General features: G+C 39.3%; 1 long non-coding RNA gene across 1 annotated transcript in view; it reads left to right on the top strand.

Annotated features, from left to right (window-relative positions):
• LOC138354209 (uncharacterized) overlaps positions 1-6,647 on the top strand; it is a 13,973-nt gene extending 7,326 nt beyond the window's left edge. The window contains exons 2-3 of the long non-coding RNA XR_011223468.1: positions 6,353-6,482; positions 6,580-6,647. This is a non-coding gene — a long non-coding RNA (uncharacterized lncRNA). The remainder of the gene's footprint in view (positions 1-6,352; positions 6,483-6,579) is intronic.
• The last annotated feature ends 465 nt before the right edge of the window (positions 6,648-7,112 follow it).

Genomic DNA, 7,112 nt, shown 5'->3' with positions numbered 1-7,112 from the left:
AAGAAAAGAGAAAGTGCACGTTTCTAATATATTTAATTTCACAATGTTTGTGGATATACAATATTTTTTGTTGTTCCATTGTCTGTGGAGATATAGTGATTGTCTGGTTTGCCGACTCTAGAACACTCAACATATAATTGTCCACGTGAGAAGCAATCCGTGTCTAGATATAAACTGCATAATTCTAAAGATTGGTCCTGAGCTTTGTTGATGGTGATTGCAAACGCCAATCGAATTGGAAATTACAATCTCTTCAATTGAAATGGCATATCTGTTGGAATCATAGGAATGCGAGGAATGAGGACATCTTCCCCTTTGAAAGGTCCTGTCAGATTGTTGCTTCTACGACGTCGCTGATGAATTTTTTTTTTTTTTTGCTGCAAGGCGCGTGGCGTTGCAAAGTTTTGACTGGTTGATATTTAGCAACATGATAATTGGCAAGCCTATTTTCAATTGCCGTACGTGTGATGGTATTCCTGGCAGATCGATTGAAGTAAAAAATTCTGTTGGATAATTAACCGCTTCATCTACTTCCTCAACAGTATCGACGGACTTGAATGTGACTGCCTCGCTTTGAATGTTAGACTGGATAATATTGTTAAGCTCGTAGACGTTTAGTTCTTGGCCACAAGAATAGCTCGTTCACTCAGCCAATCGTGATTCTTATAATTGGTTTCAATATTGGGAAATACTTTTTTAATCAATTCTTCTTTTGACGTCACTAAATTGCATAAGTTATGAGGCAATGAAATTCGTCCCGAGGTCAGATCAACCAGCCCGTTTACGTTCCCAATTTCTAAAAATTGATGTGAGAATATCTCAGCTGAAGGATCGTTTTTCATCAGCTACATAACTACACGCATATTTGTTGTTAGTTTAAACGTCTTTACGTGGCGCCACAAAGTAGAGTATTTCAGGCAAGCATTTATTTCGTTCGCTGGTGTCGATCGAGGAATTACAGGTAATGTTTGCCTGAAATCTCCTGCAAGCAATATTAATGCGTTCCCAAATGGTCTAATGTTTCCATGCAAATCTTGCAATGATCGATCAAGAGCCTCGAACGATTTCTGTGGGGCATTGTGCATTCATCTCAAACAATATGTTCGCATTTCTGCAATACTTTTCCCATGCCGGATGCATTGGAAATGTTGCATGTTTCACTGTTTGCATGGTTTGCATTTGCATTGCAAATGTTTAACTGAATTGCATGGTCAATGGCGATTTCAAAGTCGAAGGAGTTCTTCCACCTAGTAGCAATGTCGCACCAATTCCGGACGATGCAAGAGCTAAGGTTATGCCATTTTGGGATCGATATGCTGTCAGAATCAATCTAATTAGGAAAGTTTTACCAGTTCCTCCTGGCGCATCTAAGAAGATCTCTCCAAGCCTGTTATTGACAGTTTGAACTATATGATTGTTAATCCCTTTTCGCTCAAGCGTTAGCCTAGGAATATTTGATTAAACATACGACAACAGATCACCCGTGTTGAAATTTTGTTCACGACGCAATTCTACGTCGAACGAAGCAGCAGCAGATCGATTCGATGATGGCATTTCCAATTGATTGAGATCTTTGTTCACGATTTCTAAGCACAAGTCTTCAATCATTATCAACGCTTCGTTGAAGATTTTTGCTGTAAAATCCATGTTTATATTTGAATTTTCTTTGCGTATTCGACGGATAATATCTTCAGCCATGTGCGATTTATAAATATCACATAACTCTGTTGGAGATAACGGAGAGCTGGTGGTCAATATGATTGCAAACATTGCACGAATTTGATTTGGATGTGACGTGTTGGACGCGTCATTAATGCATACATCCCAGTGCCGATCGTTCTCCAATAAATTCTGAGCTTGACATGCACTACGGAAAGTGGCATGTGTTACGCCGTTGACAAATCTCAATGGCTGGAAAGACGTTGGACCGAGCACATTTACCAACAGCATGCGAAGAAAGAAACATTCATCTTGATTTGGATGCACTGTGTGACTCAATTTCGCCACTATTTGCACCGAAAAACAATAGGAACAGTTAAAAAACGAAAAGAAAAACAATGAAAATAGAAACAAATAAACTATACCCACGAAATGAACGGTATGGTAAGCAACACAGGTCAATTCCAATGCATTGTCACACAAAATAATTAAATCAAAAAGAAAATAAATCAAAATCTATGAAAATTCTATTTATCAATGCAATCGGAAACATTGAAATGGAATCGTAACATATTTTATATAGCTTGTGTTAGTCTACGTGCAACAGATGGCGCTGTTGTTAAAAAGGAAACCAGCTGAAGTCCAAATGGAACTCCCGAGGAAGAGATGAGACTATCCCGAAAGCGAGCGAGAAACCACCAGGTGTTGACATGACAGCGGTCTCAACCCAACTTCCTCATAGGCTCAGATACAGCTCCCCCACATGCACTCAGCACTGATGAAAAGAGTGTTAGTGGTGTTGTTACTGGGCGAGGATTTGCTGCCTCAGCCACATAGATGACAGAGTGCTCTCGACGTCATGTGTTGGTGGTATGCCGATGAGGCCTACCACTACCTGACCATGCAGAACTATGCATGCATAGTTATAAATAAATAAATGTTTATTTAGGTAAGGTACATACATAAAGAGATTTTACAAAGTTTGTTGGGTTAATAGATAGAGCTAGTACATACAATGCCTAAAGCCACTATTACGCAAAGCGTTTCGGGCAGGAAAAACATTAATGACTAAAGCTTAAAACTAATGGGTAAAAAGAATAAAATGTGTTGAGAACAAATAAAAATAGAGGTAAAAGAGGGGGGAACATGGTTGAAAAAGAAAAGTTCTGCAATGCAGAACTTTGCGTGGTAGTTCTATACAGAAGAGCTTCATGTCCTGTCGTGCACAGTTTTAGCACAAGACGACAGAGCTGTGTTGTTGGTGCAAGTGCTGAGTGCAGTCGGATTGGCTAGCAAACCCTAGTTGGGCCCCAGTTTGGGGCCTCCAGAACTTCCCAGACAGCTCAGTTGAGTTCTGCGTTTGTCAACTCCTGTACCACCGTGGCTGAGTGGTTAAGCAGGTGTCTTGGAATCACCAGATTGCGAGCTCAAGTCACTCCAATGCCTCAAAATTATATTCATTGAGAAAATCCTTCACCTTCTCAGACATAAAGGAGTTTCCTCCTATCAGGGTGTAAATACTGGAATGATATGAGGCAACGTAGCCTAGGCTACTTCAATATACTCCAATACAGAAAAAAAATATTTTGAACAATTTGAAATCTGTATTTCCGAATGTTGAAATTGCACCTAAAGTGTTCATGTGCACGATGGTGACCAACAGTACAGGAGAACGTTCTTTTTCAAGACTGAAACTTATAAAAAATTTGCTTCGCAGCACAATGGGGCAGTGTTGTTTGAACTGGCGTTTCCTCATGTGCATGGAAAATGACATCCTGAAGACCATGGATTTCAAGCCAATAATTGAGCAATTCTCTAAAAAGAAATGCCACAAATGGTTGTTATAATAAGTAGTTCGTAGTAATTTCATTTTGTGCCATCCAATCAGTGTAGCTTATGAGTATTATTGAGTTTTTCAAGCCTTTTGAATTGCGTGAATGTTTATACGCCACGGGAAGATAGTCCTCGTGGCGTAGTGGTAAGACGCTAGCCTAGCATCTTGCGAGCGCTTTGTCCTGAGTTCGTATCTTGGCCGGGGAGGATTTACTCGGCGCACATCGTTAACTGTAGACTCTCTTTACCCAGCAGTGAATGGGTACCTGGTTGTTAAACGATTTGTCGGGGTCATATTCCGGGAAACATAGGATTATAAGGACTTGCCTGAAACGATATGAGTACTAGTGGTTGTAAAAGAATGTAAGAACTCTTGTATAAATAAAAATAAATAAAAAATAAATATGTTGATTAGTTGCTGCTCTACAGCGTGGTTTGAATGTTTTAACACCAGTTTTGTTGAAGTGCCAATAAAATAAATATACATGTTTAGTATTATTGAACAATTACTTTTCATACCTTTGAGTGGTTGTTATGGGTGAATCGGAGTCCTGATTCTTCTTCCAGACGGCTTTTCAGACCAATTGCTTCTTCTAGGTCTTATAGATGACAAATGTCATCTACATAATGGCCGTATATACTTGGTTTTGGCCTACTACAGAGGACTCTTTCCTCGATGGTGCCAATGTACAAAGTAGCACTCCAAGGAATGCTACTTACTCTGGGATCTGAGGTGTGCGATGAACGTAGTCTGGTCGCGGTCGCCAGAATTAAAAAGTAACAGCGAGCCAGGAGTCACACTAAGAACGATTTTTGGCACAGCCCCCCCCCCCCCCCCCCAGCTACATAACTAAATATTTTCAAAAATACATTAAACAAGTATTTTGTTACAATTATATACAACATTATTCATTGATCTCGGGAAAATTAACATAAATTTCCTGCAGTCAATAATATGCCTGAAGTCACATAAATTACAGGATCCTAAATTATCTGATTGATCAGATCAATAACTTATCAGAATAATCAGGTATCCAAAGAATACCTGATCAACAAGGCTGAAACTCATACGTCAGACAGCAAGCCGCCGCGTCCAACAGCCTGGTTGACCAGTCCAGCAACCAGGAGGCCGGCCTAGTCGACGACCGGGCCGCCGGGACGCTAAGCCCCGAAATCATCTCAAGGTAACCTCAAGGTAGGTAACCATCCTACGACAGCTTGAAAGATTTATCTAACCAATGTCCCCTACTAGGAGTAAAGGGGTAACATTGTTTTTGCATTTCAAACCACTCAGCTCCTCTCACCAGCGACCCAATACACAGTAGACAATAACAAATGTAATAAGACTGAGAATAAAGTAGAGACAAACATAAACAGAAAGAGACAGACGGACAGATAGAGACAGACACAGAAAGAGAAACAGAGACAGACAAAGACACTGTTAGAGAGATACAGAAATAGAGACAGAGACAAGGACAGGCAGATACAGAGAGATACAGACAGAAAAACATTGATAGTGATATGATGGAACTCTAGAAGCTCAGGAATCTGTACATCAGTAGATTGACGGTTGAGAGGCGGGAATAAAGAGCCGAAGCTCAACCCCCGCCAGCACAACTAGATGAATACAACTAGGTGAGTACAGTAGATGGATGGACACATGGAAGATGGATAGATATATGAGTACATAGATTGTAAGATGGATTGATAGGTGGGTGGATGGATAGACAGATATATATATATGGATAGTTCTTCATTCTACTTTGCTCTGATGAAGGCGAATTAGCCGAAAACGCGTTAAGCATTCTCGGTATTTCACATGTGGTTATTCTGCATATGAATAGATATATGGATAGACAAATGGATCGATGGAGAGATAGATAGAAAGACAGAAGACGGATAGACAGATGAGTCGATGGATAGACAAATAGATAGATGGATGAGTCGATGAATTCATAGATGGGGTAGATGGATGGATATATGGAAAATGGATATTTTGATAGATGGATAGACAGATGGAGAGGTTGATGAACAAATGATCAATAGAATAGATAGACGGATAGATGGATAGATAGACGGATATACAGATGGATAGACAGATAAATAGATGGACTGATAGAGAGATGGATGGATAGATAGGTGGATGGATAGATAGATACATAAATAGATTGTTGGAAAGATGGATTGATTGATAGAGCGATGAGTAGATAGATAGATAGATAGATAGATAGATAGATAGATAGATAGATAGATAGATAGATAGATAGATAGATAGATAGATAGATAGATAGATAGATGATTATATAGACTGTTAGATCAATGAGTAGATGGAAGGCTGGAAGGGCGAATTGAAGGAAGGCCCTATGGATTGATATATGATAGATAGATGAATAGATAGATGGATGGATTGATTGATAGATGGAGAAATAGATGGATTGATGGATAAATGAATAGTAAGATTGATAAATGGATAGATAGATGGATGGATAGAAGGTGTATAGATGTATTGGTAGATAGATAGCTAAATAATTTGATTGATGTATGGATAGACAGAGAGATGGACAGATGGATGACAGACAGGCAGACTCAGACAATGCTGGGAACCTCACTCGTATATCTATATCTAAAAAGTATGTATGTTTATTTATTTACCAACGTTTGTAAGCCAGATGCTTGTGGGTAGCCTTAATGCCAGTCACAGAGTGACTGGCTAGGGGTTGGGGACTTTCAAGTGCTCTTCTGGGCCCGCTCTATTGTCTCTTTTTCTGGGTGTCTGGCTCTAATAGCTCAACCTTCAAGGTGTCGAAGTCAGCACTGCTGTTACCCTATCTAGTACATATAATTTATTAAATCTTTACAGAGTGATGGACTTGACGGAAACAGGTTTTTATCTCTACTGGACCAGGGCCTCAGGCACCAGTGCAACAACCTGTGCCTACCCACCTACCAAGGTCACCGAAACCACTCCTCTCGCTGTCTCTGACCTTTGGGTAATGCAACTTTTAGCTCATAATGAAGATGAATATAATTATGAACATATTATCATAAATTGTAATTATATTCTAAATGTATAATCTGTTATTTTAGGGAATGTTCATAATCCTGCTCGGTGGTTATGTTGTTAGTCTGCTGGTGTTTCTCCTGGAAATTACGAGCACCTGAATATAAGTCTTCAGATATCGCTTCGTCTTATGTCAGCTGACATAAATATATACAATTAAACCTGATCCTTCCAAGTAGGATGCAGCGCTCCTCATTCCTGTTAAATTGTAATTCAATTTAGAGGTCAAATATCAGCATAATAGTGAAACAAAAATGAAGCATTCTTAAAAAATTGGTTTATTATTAATGAATAAATAATTAACATTAAACAAAGCAATCGTTAATAACCTAATACAATTATATATCAACCATACATATGGAGACAGTCAAATATGAAATATATCATTCACAGAGAACATTCACCAACTCTCAGTTTTACGCCAAGATAGCAACTTTAAAAGCCAGTACATTGTATCTTCTCGAGGTTATCTTGAGATGGTTTCAGGGCTTTGCGAACCGAGGACCGGTCCTCCAGGCTCCTTTTTGCTACAAACATACCCCCAGGAAGCAGCCCGTAG

Source organism: Procambarus clarkii, chromosome 62, assembly GCF_040958095.1.
Source record: "Procambarus clarkii isolate CNS0578487 chromosome 62, FALCON_Pclarkii_2.0, whole genome shotgun sequence".
NCBI lineage: Eukaryota > Metazoa > Arthropoda > Malacostraca > Decapoda > Cambaridae > Procambarus > Procambarus clarkii.
Note: the sequence above shows the minus strand (reverse complement) of the source record. Positions and strands in the feature narration are given on the sequence as shown.